Raw genomic sequence first — 14,499 nt, 5'->3', positions numbered from 1 at the left:
TAGGAGGAACCCTGATAAGAGAGTTAAAGCCATTTGTGCACGAACTCTATCAAGCTTAAACTCAAGCTTAAGGCCAACCAACCCTTAAAACAAATGGAAAAATGAAGAAATGAGGGAAGTCACAGAATATCAATGCTAAAGTGGCATGAAAAACAATACAACAACATGCAAACAACACATGCACAACATGCTAAAGACCAAAAGCATTGAAACTAGTGAAGGACACAACACTAGAGGCATGCAATACTTAACTCAAAGGACCAAACCAACTCTGGACAGACCTCAAACATGTCAAAACATAGGCTAAAACATGCTGAGATGGTAGCATGAAAAGCAAGAAAATCATGCTCATGTATTGGCTCATAAACAAGGCATAAAGCACAACTCTCAAAAGTTATGAAAGAGTGAAATATGGAAGAGTGTGACTACACGATATGTACTGAAATTACATTCTAAATGATGCCAAAACATGCAATCATCACATACACAACATGTCAAAGGCCTCAAAACTCAAAGCTAGGAAGGGTCTTTACATTATAGCCATGCATAACAATTCTCATATGACCAAGACCACTCAAAACAAAACTAAAGCATGTTAAAACATGAGCAAAAACATGCTGAGATAGAGCTAACACAGGCTAGAATGGCAGGCTAACTCATTAAGCATGAAAAGCTAGTAAGCATGGTTACACTACAAGTGTATGAAGCAAACAACTAGTGACCCAACCAGCCAAAAACAGAGCTAAAACAGGTCAAAAAAGTCACAAAAACATGCTGAGATCAAGCCATGAGATGGTAGAAAAGCAAGCTCAACTATTAAGCCATCTATGCATACAAACAAGATACAAGTAGAGGGGACCACCCCCTCCTATTTTGGAGCACAAAACCAAATTTCCACCACTGAAATTCCTCTGAGTTTCAGTGGTAGAAAGGCCAAACAAAGGGTGTTTCAAAGGCTAAGAAAGGTGGCTCAAAAGGCTTTACAAGCCAAAAAGCCAATGGAGGTACCCACCCCCTAACCAAACAAGACTCAAACCAACATCTTAAAGCCTTAAAATTAGAGTTTTTAAGAGGTTAAAACCATCCTCAAAATAGCATGCAAAGGTGGTCAAGCACTTAATCAAAACAAAGCTTAAAAGGGACAAGTTCTTACCCTTGAAGCACAACAACAATTCAACAACAATTCAGGACCAAAACCAAGCCTAAGACCTCAAACTAAGCTTCAAGGGACCTCAGCTCTAAAGTGAAGGTGTTTGACTAGGTGTCTTAGTGCAAATATGTGAAGAAAACTCACTTTTAAGCACAATATAGAGAGAGAGATAGAGAATTCTAGAGAGAGAGTAACATTTAGCTCCTCAATTTTCTAAACCCCTCAAAAGGGGGAGGGACCTCCCCTTATATAGGAAAATCAAGCAAAAGCTTGGTTCCATCCCTCTATACACGTGTATGGAAGATGCATTCAGTGACCAACAGCTGGCACAGCTGGCTCACAAAATATTTGAAAAAGGAGAAAATTGGTCGTCGGCCACTTCAGGTGGTCAGCCGGCCACCTCCCCTAGCTGACCGACCACTTCAAGTGGCTGACAAGGAAGAAAAGTGGCCGACAATAGCCAAAAGTGGCCGGCAAGGTACTTCTCCCCTCCAGGCAAGAGGCACCAAGGTTTGGCCCAAAAACAAGGCCAAAACACAGAGGTTTTAAAGGCCGAGAGACAAGGCGCACGATCGAGACCTTCGGCCGCTCGAAACGAGCACAAACATGCACAATCATTGCGCGCACAAACGATGACGTCTGAGTCTTAAGGTCGGTCAAAAATGGGGTGTCTACAGAATTCAATCTCCCTGTGGGGTGGCAAACTGGTGAGGTCATCAGGAAAGATGTTTGGATATTCACAAACTACCTTGGGCAAGTCAACTAGGACCATGCCACTCTCATTACCTAAGAAGGTTGTAAGGAGGAAATTATGCTCGGCTTGACTACGTGAGTTTTACAATGGTGACAAAAATCTATTAACTTGGCCCCCCAAAAAATAAAAGCAATCACCACTCGAGGTGCACACGGTAACTCTTCTACGATGGCAATCTATGATGGCACAGTATGAAGACAACTAATCCATGCCCAGGATGTCATCAAAACTCGACATGTCTAATAAAATGAAATCAAAAAGAAGTCGGCGAGCAGCAACCTCTATCTCATAACCACAATATCCCCTATCCAAGACAGCCATACCCCCAACTGGTGACTCTACCCTGAGCGGAGGCACTAACTAAGGCATTTCTAATCCTAAAACTGATGTGAATGCAGACGAAATGAAGGAATAAGATGCACCAGTATTAATCAACATGTTGGCAATAGAGTTGAACAATAAAAAGTTACCTCTTACAACAAAAGCTGTTGGTGACTGATCCGACATGGTACCAACATACACACGCCCTGAAGGTCTCTGCTCTACCTGCTCATCTCTCAGAGCATAGGTTTGGTACACGGATTGAGGCAAAGAGGCTCTCTGATTGGCCTTTGTGGCTTGTGCTAAATGAGTAGGCTGATGGCTCTGTGTTTGTCTCGAACCAGACACACTAGATGTGCCACCTGCTTGAGGGCAAAACCTTCTTATGTGCCTCAACTACCCACACTGATAACTTGCAGGCGACTGTCTCCTCCCTTAGCCCAGTCGTTGAGAATGAGTTAAGGATGGCATAGACTGTTGCCCTCCTCCTCTTTCTGGGCAAACTGAAAACTTATAGCCAACTGACCACACTTGAAGCAAGTGAAACCACCCTAGTTACCTGTCCTCGAACCAGAACTCGGTAGCGTGAGACTGTTGTAAGGTGGAACCCCTTTGTTGTTTGTTGTCCCTTGTATACCCCTGAACATCTTAACTCCGGATCCTCAACCTCTTCTCGAACTTGATACAATGGCATTCTTTTGTCGCCATAAGTTCCGGTATAAACCTCGACAAACTAGTGAAAACAGCCTTAAACTCGGCTACTGGCGTGTTTAACAGCTTGAACTTCAGAAACTGCTCCCTTAACTTCTACCTTGTTATGGGTGGCAAAAACTTGTTCTGGAAGGCATTAACAAAAGACTCCCAACTCACCTCAATACGCCTTCGTTCATACTTCCACCATTGACCCACATCTTTCTTTAGTTGGAAGGTCGTCGATGCCAAGCATCTCAAATGTCTTCATCATCTACTCTAGCCACTCATCAACCTTCAATGGCTTATTTGGATCCTTGATAAATTTATCTAGATTAGACCGGAAGAATTCACTCTTAAAAAATGACGGCCCTGTTTCTGCAACTTGGGCCTGGACGTAACTCTTAGCCCTGAGAATGTTTATGGATTCCCATAATACTCCGGCCGTTTCGCAGGCTAAAGTTGTAACGCCCTCAGAAAAATACATAATACCCATCATTCAGACATGCAGTAATATAAGAAAATCAACGTCTTTCCATTCATCAGAGTAGTTCTTACAACAGTATTACATGTTAACAACAAAAGCAAGTGTCCTACGGGCTTACAGCTTTCCAAGTCAACACTTGGGTACACAAAAGAAGAGTACTAATTCTATACAAAATAAGCCCTTGGCTTGATATACATGTAACACAACCAAAATTAATCAAAAGAGTCTTCAACTCCCATAACTATCCAAGCTATGTCCTTGGGGGTAACATGCTACCTGTACCTAAAAAATAATGTCTCATATAGGGTGAGCCAACGCCCAGTAGAGATATGCTAAACACAATATGAGCAGTAACTAAGACATTAACAATTGATAAATGCTTAACTCCCATAAATCAATTCATAAAACCATTTCCATTACTTGATCACTATGTTTATGTTTCATTTCATTATTCCATTTCTTATCCAATTTCCAAATTCATACCCATGGCTCAGAACCTGGCCACACACTCTAAACGAAATAATAATTCATATTAAACGTTTCCCAGTTCGCAATAGATAAGCATACAAGTTGTATCAACACCTCCACAGATAAGCATATGAGCTATATCAACACTTCCATAGATAAGCATATGAGCTATATCCACACACTAACTGACAAGCATATGAGCTGTACCAGTGGAGTTCATCCCCTATCTCCTCCCAAACAACATCCGGTTTAGAGGTTCATCCCCTATCTTCCCCTAAACCGTGGAGTACATCCCATATCTCCTCTCACACACACTACGTATACACACATAGGTCATATACGCAATCAATCAATACATAACGTTAATGTATTCTATCAACCATCATACTCTATGACACATCGACTCGATTAGTTTTTGTTTGCCTAATCATCATGCATTGTCTACAACAATCAAAACTACCCTCCACCGGTAGCCCAAAGCAATTATTTCTAAACAGATAATAAAAGCTCCAACAGATAAAATATCAATGTTTTCAAGAGTGAGTGATTAATAAATCCAGCTCTACCATTCTACAATATAATGAGCCAATTTCATTATTTCCAACTCAAATCCAAATAACAACAATCTTTTCAAATTAATTATACCAATTAATTTATACAACAGATTAGGGTTTTCTACCCCATTTCCCAATATAGACCCAAGAGTCCAAATATCAACAACCAACAACAATATCATTATTTTGAAATCCAAAATACACATTTTAGAATCAAAATAGCAAACCCCCCTTTTATACATTTTGAAACCCAAGATCTCAAAATCAAACCATTTAACAAAGTGTCCAAAAATCTAGGTCAAAGCCCATAAGAGTGAGTAGGAATCCCTACCTCAAAAGATGAAACCCAACGAAAGAGATGACAAAAATGAAGATGCTCGAAATCACAAATTTCTCGGATCAAAAGATAGCCCTCGACGATCAACAACCTTTTTGTAAAGGCCAAAGGTGAGGAAACAACTCCTACTAGATCAATACTTAGAGAGAAGTGGAGGTTTTAGAGAGAGAAGCTCTCAAATGGCGTTTTTGAAAAGTAAGAGAGAGAGTGAGGATGTAAAAAGTGACTTGAAAATGCCCAACAGCCTTCTGATATACGACAGGTCTGCTCGAGCGGAAAACACAATGCTCGAGCGTCAAAAACAAAGTACTGAGTTTGCTCGAGCGCAAGAAGTCCGGCTCGAGCTCCAAGACACGAGAATAAAGTACATCCGCTCGAGCATAGATTTTCCCTTCCCAGAACTTACACTAAAAAAATACTACCCGCTCGAGCGCCAACAAGCCCGCTCGAGCGCGACCCGCGTGAGCGCAAGAAATACGCTCGAGTGTAGAAATCACACCTACAGAAGTTTTGCAGAGCACGAAAATACTGGGAGTGTGCAATCTCCGCTCGAGCGCTAGACAACCCGCTCGAGCGAAACGACCAAAAACCTAGCAACAAGAAAGTAGACCAAGGCTCAACCCACCTGCTCGAAACATGCCCAACACATCCTAAAACTCAATCAAATGGAATTAAAGGACGACAACAAGGTAAACACAACTACCAACTCCACGGAACCGAGTCCGGAATGCAACTGAACAGCAAAAGGAATACTGGAATCGCTGTAACCTTCCCCCCCTAAAGAATTTCGTCCCCGAAATTAAATACAAGTTTTTCAAAAACACGTTTTCTCCATTCCCAACAATATTACACCATAATGTTAAACAATCCGACCCGTTACCGGTCAATCCCATCTCTTTTCAAGAGGCATTTCACATTATACACAGCAACTTGCATTATCAACATGCATTCCTTTGAAATTTACCCATTTCAACTCATTTCCCACAATTCCTTAACACATGCAACATTAATATCATGCTTGCATTATCACAATGCACTCAACATGCACAACGTTAACACCGCTTCCAATTACCAAAACATTTACAATGTTTTACAACTTAAGACATATATAATGTTCTTAAAGTTCAATATTATTACAAAATTTCATTATATGATTACACATCAACAAACATGTCCGGATATTTTTCACGGACTTCCAACTCACGTTCCCAAGTGGCTTCCTCCACTCCGTGATGCTTCCACAAAACTTTTACCAAGGGGATAGTCTTGCCTCGCAAGACTTGATCCCTCCTATCCAAGACCCGAATCGGTCTCTCCTCATTCGAGGCATCCTCATCTACCTCTAAGTCGGTCCAATCTAACACATGGGATGGATCCGGCTCATACTTCCGAAGCATACTCACATGAAACACATCATGCACCCCGGACAACTACGGTGGCAAAGCCAAACAATAAGCAACTTCCTCAATCCTCTCAAGGATCTCAAAGAGACCGATAAACTGAGGGGATAACTTCCCACTCTTCCCAAACCTCATCAAACCTCACCTAGGTGATATTTTCAAGAAAACATGATCACCTACGTCAAACGCCAAAGGCCTCCTCCTACGGTCGACATAACTCTTTTGGCGACTCTGGGCTGTAACAAGCCTCCTACGGATAAGCTCAACTTTCTCCGTCGTCTCCCTAACCAACTCCGAACCCAACAAAGGTGCATCATCTACCCCAACAAACTGGAGACCTACACGGTCGGCCATGCAAGGCCTCAAACGGTGCCATACCGATGCTAGACTGGAAACTGTTGTTTTAGGCAAACTCCACCAAGGGCAAGTGCCTCTCCCACATCCCACTAAAGTCAAGGACACAACCTCGAAGGATATCCTCAAGGATCTGAATAGTACGCTCGGACTGCCCGTCAGTCTGAGGATGATAAGCCGTACTAAAGGTCAACTTAGTGCCCAAGGCACTTTGCAGACTCTGCCACAACCTAGCAGTAAAACGAGGGTCTCTATCTGAGACGATCGTCATTGGGACCCCGTGCAACCTCACTATGTCCCGAATATACAAGTCGGCAAGATGATCTACCGAATCTCTCATGCGCATAGGAATGAAGTGCGCTGACTTAGTCAACCGGTCTACAACCACCCAAATAGCATCACTACCCCGCTGAGTCTTCGAAAGACCTACAACGAAGTCCATAGTGACATGCTCCCATTTCCACTCGGCAATAGGCAAGGGTTGCAACAAACCCACTGGCCTCTAATGTTCGGCCTTCACTTGCTGACAAGTAAGGCACTTAGACACGAAGACTGCCACATCTCTCTTCATTCCCCGCCACCAGAACTGGCGACCTAAATCTCGATACATCTTAGTGCCTCCCAGATGCACCGCAAGACGTGAATGGTGAAACTCTCGGAGTACTTCCTCTTGGCAAGACTCCGGCACAAACAAACGGTCTCGGTATCTCACACTCAGGTCGGGATACACCGTCAAACCCTTCTCAACCTTCTCACTCGAGATCTTCTCTCGGAGAGATTCTACCTCAAGGTCCCCTCTCTGTGCCTCTAACACTCGAGTCACAAGTGTAGGCTGCGCAATAACAGAAAACAAAGCCGCAGCCTCAACAGATTCGCTCAGGAGCAAATCAAACTCGCCAAGTGCACCCAACATCTCCCATTCCCGGATGGCTATACAAGCTACATCACTACTGGATTTCCTACTAAGGGCATCGGCCACCACATTGGCCTTTCCCGGGTGATAGTGCAACTCAAAATCATAATCCTCGATGAATTCCATCCATCTGCTCTGCCTCAGATTCAAGTCTCTCTGTGTAAAAAGATACTTCAAACTCTTATGGTCCGATAACACCTCGAGCCTCTCACCATAAAGGTAGTGCCTCCAGATTTTTAAGACAAAAATCACGGCTGCTAACTCAAGATCATGCGTAGGGTAATTCTTCTCGTGTATTTTCAACTGACGCGAGCCATAAGCTACCACTTTCCCCTCTTGCATCAACACACAACCTAAACTCTCTCGTGAGGCATCGCAATAAACCACATAACCCAACCCTCTCTCTGGAATAATCAAAATTGGAGCGGTGGTCAGCCTAACTTTCAACTCTTGGAATGACTTTTCGTAAGTCTCACTCCACACAAACTTGACCCCTTTCTGCGTCAATCTAGTCAAAGGTGAAGCTAGCCTGGAGAAATCTCTCACAAACCGGCGGTAATACCCAGCTAATCCCAGAAAACTGCGGATCTCAAAGACACTCTTAGGCTGTGCCCAATCTTGCACTGCCTCAACTTTGGACGTATCAACAGACACTCCTTCCCCGGATACCACATGGCCTAAGAACTTAACCTCTCCTAGCCAGAACTCATATATCCCAAATATGGCATACAGCCTATGGGCTCTAAGTGCTCAAGCACCACTCTCAAGTGTTCCTCGTGCTCCTCCTCAGAAGGCGAATAAATCAGAATGTCGTCCACGAAAACGACTACAAAATGATCTAAGAAGTCCCAGAAGATCCGGTTCATCAAGTCCATGAAGACTGCCGGTGCATTGGTAAGCCCAAATGGCATCACCAGAAACTCATAATGGCCATACAGCATACGGAATGCCGTCTTCGGAATATCCTCCTCTTTGACCCTCAACTAGTGGTAACCCGATCTCAAGTCTATCTTAGAGAAACAACAGGAACCCTTCAACTGGTCAAACAAATCATCTATACGGGGCATAGGGTACTTATTCTTGACCGTAGCCCGATTCAACTTCCGGTAATCGATACACAATCTCAAGGCACCATCTTTTTTCTTAGCAAAGAGGGCCGGTGCTCCCCATGGCGAAACACTAGGGCGGATGAAGCCCTTATCTAACAATTCCTAGAGCTGAATCTTCAACTCACTCAACTCGGCTGGGACAAAACGATAAGGTGCCATGGAAATCGGCGCCGTGCCGGGCACTAAATCAATAGAGAACTCTATCTCTCGGTGAGGTGGCAAACTAACGAGATCCTCAGGAAAGACATCCGAATACTCACAGACCACCCTCGGCAACACAATCTGGGTCTCGTCACACTCACTACTCAAAAGGCTAGCAAGAAGACCACTAAGCTCACTCCGCCCTCGCGGATTATACACCGGTGGCAACACACTACCAACCCGATCCCCCAAGAAATGGAAACACTCCCCGCTCAAGGTACATACAGTGACCCTCTGGCGGTAGCAATCAATAACAGCCCAGTATGACGATAGCCAGTCCATACCCAAAATAACATCAAAACCCTTCATGGGCATGACAACAAAAGGAAAAGGAAGCCTATGGTCGGCGATCTCTATATCACAACCTCTACATCCGTGTTTCAAAATCAATTCACCCCCAACAGGTGATACCATACATATAAGAGATGCTAATAGTGCCAACTCCAACTCCAACACAGATGTGAATGCAGCAGCTACAAAAGAATGAGATGCACCCGTATCAATCAACACACTAGCAACTGAGTTGCAAAACAGAAAGGTACCTCTCACAACTGATGGAGCTGGTACTAGGTCCTACGCAGTGACAGCATACACGCACCCTGTAGGCCCCTGATCCACCTGCTCACCTCTAGGAGCAAAAGACTGCTGGACAGACTGGGATGACGAAGCTCCTGGATTGGCCCTCGAGGCCTGCACAGACTGAGCTGGCTGATAACCCTGCGTCTGCCTAGAACCAGACGCCCCCGAAGTGGCACTCAACTATGGGCAAAACCTCTTCAGGTGCCCGGGCTGACCACACTGATAGCAAGACAAAGGTTGGCCCCTGCCCTGGCTCTGGCCCTGAGGTCTAGCTGAAGAAGAAGTAGCTCGCTGACCCCCTCCCTTCTGCGGGCAAACTGAAGACTTGTGACCCAGCTGGCCACAAGTAAAACAAGTCAAGCCTCCTTGATTACCTCTCCCGGAGCCTACACTCGGCACTGGAAAGGTCGATCTAGCCAAACCACCCTGAGACTGCTGAGGGTTAGAACCCCTCTGTTTCCTGCCATCACCCTGACCATCTTGGCTCCTTTTGGAGCCTCTCTACCCTTCCTCCTCCTCTTGCATCATAATCTCCATATGAGCTGCAGCATCCACCAAACGTCTATATTCTCGAATAAAGGACCCTCCAACCTTCAACTTGAGTCCACGCCTCAACTTTCGCTCAAACTCTAAGCAACGACATTCCTTAGACGCCACAAGTTCAGGTGCGAACCTGGACAAGCTAGTAAAAGTAGCCTCAAACTCAGCCATTGACAAACCCTGCTGTTTAAGCTGGCAAAACTATTCCCTCAGCTTCTCCCTTGCAGCTAAAGATAAAAACTTCTCCTGGAAAGCATTCACAAACGCCTCTCATGCCCCACCAACACTGCCCTTCTCGTACTTCCACCATTGACCCGCATCTCCCTTCAGTTGGAAGGACGCCAAGGTCACCTTTAAAGCCCCGTCCTCGATGCCAAGCATCTCGAACATCTTCTCCATCTGTTCCAACCACTCGTCAGCCTTAAGTGGCTCCTTCAGATCCCCAACAAACTCCTCCGAATTGGATCGGAAGAATTCCCTCTTCAAGAAGGAAGGCCCTGCCTCAGCTGCGTGGGCCTGCTCCTGATTCCTAGCTCTGAGAATACCCAGAGCTCCTGCTATTTCTCGGGCCAAGGCACTCATAGCCTACTGACCAGCTGGCTCGGCCACATGAGCCTGACCAACTCCCTCCTGCTGTGCCGGAATATCATCCGGTAAAGGCATCTCCTGCCTACCACGCCTGCCACGCCTACCACGTCCTCGTCCTAACATCCTAATAAAGGTAACCAAGACTATTAGCACATTCACAAATGTGCCGAAGCTATAACACTCACGTCCTAATGCATGGGTAACTGTAATTCACTCCACGTAAGCACATAATCACGTAAGCAACTACGAATTTCATTTCCGGACAATGACAGTCCCGAGGTGTTACTAGAGTTCCGGTTAGAAACAGCATTGATCAAATGCCTTTCCAACAAGACTCCCAGAAACCCAAGGATCCAATCAACATCCTAGAAACTACATTCCATACCCACATAGTCACATAAGCATGTTATCAATTAAACACATAACATGTGACACTACATCTAAGTCCTTATCAAGCGAGACAAACCCATTGTGATACTAATCACTTCCCACGTACCCAAAGTATTCGAACCCGGTATGCTCTAATACCAAGTTGTAACGCCCTCAGAAAAATACATAATACCCATCATTCAGACATGCAGTAATATAAGAAAATCAACGCCTTTCCATTCATCAGAGTAGTTCTTACAACAGTATTACATGTTAACAACAAAAGCAAATGCCCTACGGGCTTACAACTTTCTAAGTCAACACTTGGTTACACAAAAGAAGAGTACTAACTCTATACAAAATAAGCCCTTGGCTTGATATACATGTAACACAACCAAAATTAATCAAAAGAGTCTTCAACTCCAATAACTATCCAGAACATATCATAATTAGTAGAGGCCGATCCTTTGATCGGGTGAGCAGGGGTGCTCATTTCAGGACCTTCCCCTCTCGTACCCAAGTTCCCGAGCCGAGGCAACTTTGGTGATGACGGACACGCGGCCTTTGGCACGAGTCAGGGTTTCCCAAATTTTTCCAAAACAAAATATTTAGCTGACAACTCTGTATCTGGCAAAGCAGTTCGATTTTGGCATTATTTGATTTAAAATCAATTTTCCAAAAGGTTTGACAGATTGGACTCTTTGGTGATTATCAGTTTCACATTGCACTTGTGAGACTAGATTCAGAACCGCGGGAGTCCGAACTGTGAGGCCTTCTTTTCAAATCCTTTCCGAAAGGTGGGGCCCGGAAAAAGGCGAGTCCATAGTTTCTAGCGACTCTGCTGGGGATTTAGAGAACTTGACTCAAAGTCATGATATGTTATTTTATCTACGCTTATGTGTTTCTTTGCATTTGCATTTGCATCGGTGTACCTAAGTCACAGTGTTTACCATATGCTATTCCTGAGCGGTTTGCAGGAGGCTTGTTTGGAAAAGCTTGCCAAAAGGCTGACAGGTTGCGGGCTCTGCCACGATGGGAACACAACCCTTGGATCTGGGCTACTGCTGTACGATTTGATCCTCCTTTCACTTCTCGGTGTTAGGTGTGAGAGGTATACTAGGTAGTCTTGCTAAGGTACCCTTTTTGACCAATCGACCCAGTTGCATATCGGAAGCCTTAGAGACTGTTCCAAACTAGGACGGGTTGCTCACCCGAATGTAAGATTTGTTTGAAACCGCTTGTTTGCGTAGTGAACCCCTAGCTCTTAACAAAATTAGGACAGGGAAACCCTACCCCACCATAGGGGTGTTTTAGCTCTCACTTGCTTGATACGTGCTTTTAGAGTGAAACTCTGCAAGAATATATGTATCAGTTGCAAGTCCGAGTATCAGTTTGAGGGTATTAGTTTTGAGGCAGAAATTTGGGGCAGAAATCAGTGTTTGAGTACAGTCGTTCAGCTTATAATTGCAACTATGTGTTGTTTCTGTCTAAGCCGAGGTGTTATGCGGTTTCTGATATTTTTTTTTTCTTTTTGCTTTATTTTTATTTTTGCAAGGAAGTGTTTCACGATTGCTTCAGACAAGGCAGTTACCCCACCAGCACTCTAGACTCGAGTAAGACGACTTTACCGATCTGGGGATCTTGTAAGAGGACAACTAGTGTTTGCTTCGCTGCCCCCAGTTACAAGACAGAGGAGAGTCAGGCATAACTCACCGATTTGACAGTTACCTTCATTCAGTGAAGTCCAGTTTTTTGCTTCCACTTCGGAAAGAGAGTACACACCAGTTTCGATAAATCAGCTTCCCTTAGTCAACATGAAAGAAATGCTCCGCTAACTTCAATAGACCATTGAGAATATGCAGCTGGACGCTACCCGCCAAGCGAAAATTGCAACCCAGCAAACTGAGTTGATTAGTAGGCTCCAGCAGCAATAACAACCAAAACAAGCAGCAGCTTCTGTTTCACATCCACCCCCAGTCAAGGTTCCAATACCTGGGATTACAACTAATGTTTAGAAAAATGAAGACATTCCGGCAGAGCCAGTTCCACCCTAGACTTCCAAAGCACCGGTTTACCCAACAGAGGCACCGTTTGAGTTTGAGGTCGACCCTACTGCACTGAAAGTGAACAAGCTTGAGAAGCTTTTTAAACAAACTCAAGGGGTCAATTCAATCCCGGATATAAAAGACGGCTATACTGATGCGGCGGTGACACTGCCAGATAGGTTTAAAATGCCGCATATAGACCGCTTTGATGGCTCAGGTGATCCCATGGTCCACTTGCGGCTATTTTCAGACATTCTACGACCGATGGGCCTGTCTAGACTACAGAAGTTATCTCTCTTCAGTTGGACCCTGTTGGGTATTGCAGCCGTTTGGTATGCCAAGCTTGAAGACTCTGTAAAGAGAAATTGGGAAGAGATGGCTGAGGCCTTTATTGCTCAATACTCCTACAACACTTAGATCGAGGTCACGACTCGTGATCTTGAAGCAACTCGCCAAGAGGCAAAAGAGGGCTTCTTCAATTTTGTCACCCAATGGAGGACCAAGGCCACCATGATGACTACCCGACCAGCTGAAAAGGACCAGATCAAAATGGTCATCCGTAACTTGCAACCAAGGCTATTACAAAAGATGATAGTCATACCTCTGCCTACTTTTGCTGACCTCCATGAAATAGGGGTGTGTAGAGAGGTAGGTTTGGAAATACTCTTGGATCCTAAAGGACGTTCCTGATCCTCTGATCGCCATCTGAAAAAGGGATTAACACTTCGGTCGGGGGTGCCGGAATTAGCACTCCGACGGACAAGTTAGTATAGGCCTCTTGTTTGGTTGTGTCTTAAGTTTGTTGGGTTTGTTCTCACATACCTTTCTTTGGTTGATGCTCCTCTACTTATATTCACTTTTGAGCCCTAGGGTCGGGCCTACTCTTAATCCATCGCACGATTGCTCATTCGGCCCCCTATATCATATGCCAATTCCCACTCAGCTTTTTGTTCAACTGGTTCTATGGCCGATTAGTCTATTTGGCTTCGAGATCATCCAGGACGAAGCCGAGTATAGTATATATCTTGATTTTCTTCAAATGCATTCGGCTTTCCTGCATGTACTGATATTCGGCTCCCACAGGGTGCAGATAGAGGATGCAATGAAGCAGGATCTGATAGATCACGAGAAAGAGCAGCCTAAGAGGGCTTTCACACGCAGTTCCAATGCAGCTACGAGTAGTAGTGCAGCTGCAAGGCCTTCTGATGTTGGTGTGGTCACCACCACACCGAAAACCGCCAATCCCTTTGCCGGTACATCCAATACAACCTTACAAACTGTGAAACACCAACCCCGAGGCCAAAGGGTCTTCACCCCTGTATACATGTCCTTATTTGCTGCTTTAAGAGTCCTGATCAAAAAAGGGCATCTGAAGCCACTAGAGCCTCGTTCCTTACCTGACCCTCTTCCCTCGAAACATAATCCGTCCAAGTACTGCACTTTCCATCAACAGCATGGTCATGACACCGACCTATGCTTCAGATTGCATCATGAGATTCAGGATCTCATTGACAACAAAGTGATAGCGCCTCCACAAAAGCCTAACATCACTACAAATCCCCTTCCACCACATAACCAGGTCCCTCCACCTCGGCAAGTAAATATCATCCATACACTGGCTGTCTCTTATGACCCCAGTA

The sequence above is a fragment of the Camellia sinensis genome, chromosome 6 (assembly GCF_055761805.1).
Source record: "Camellia sinensis isolate YWXY chromosome 6, ASM5576180v1, whole genome shotgun sequence".
NCBI classification, from domain to species: domain Eukaryota; kingdom Viridiplantae; phylum Streptophyta; class Magnoliopsida; order Ericales; family Theaceae; genus Camellia; species Camellia sinensis.
The sequence above is the reverse complement of the archived record's forward strand: the minus strand, read 5'-3'. Positions refer to the sequence as shown.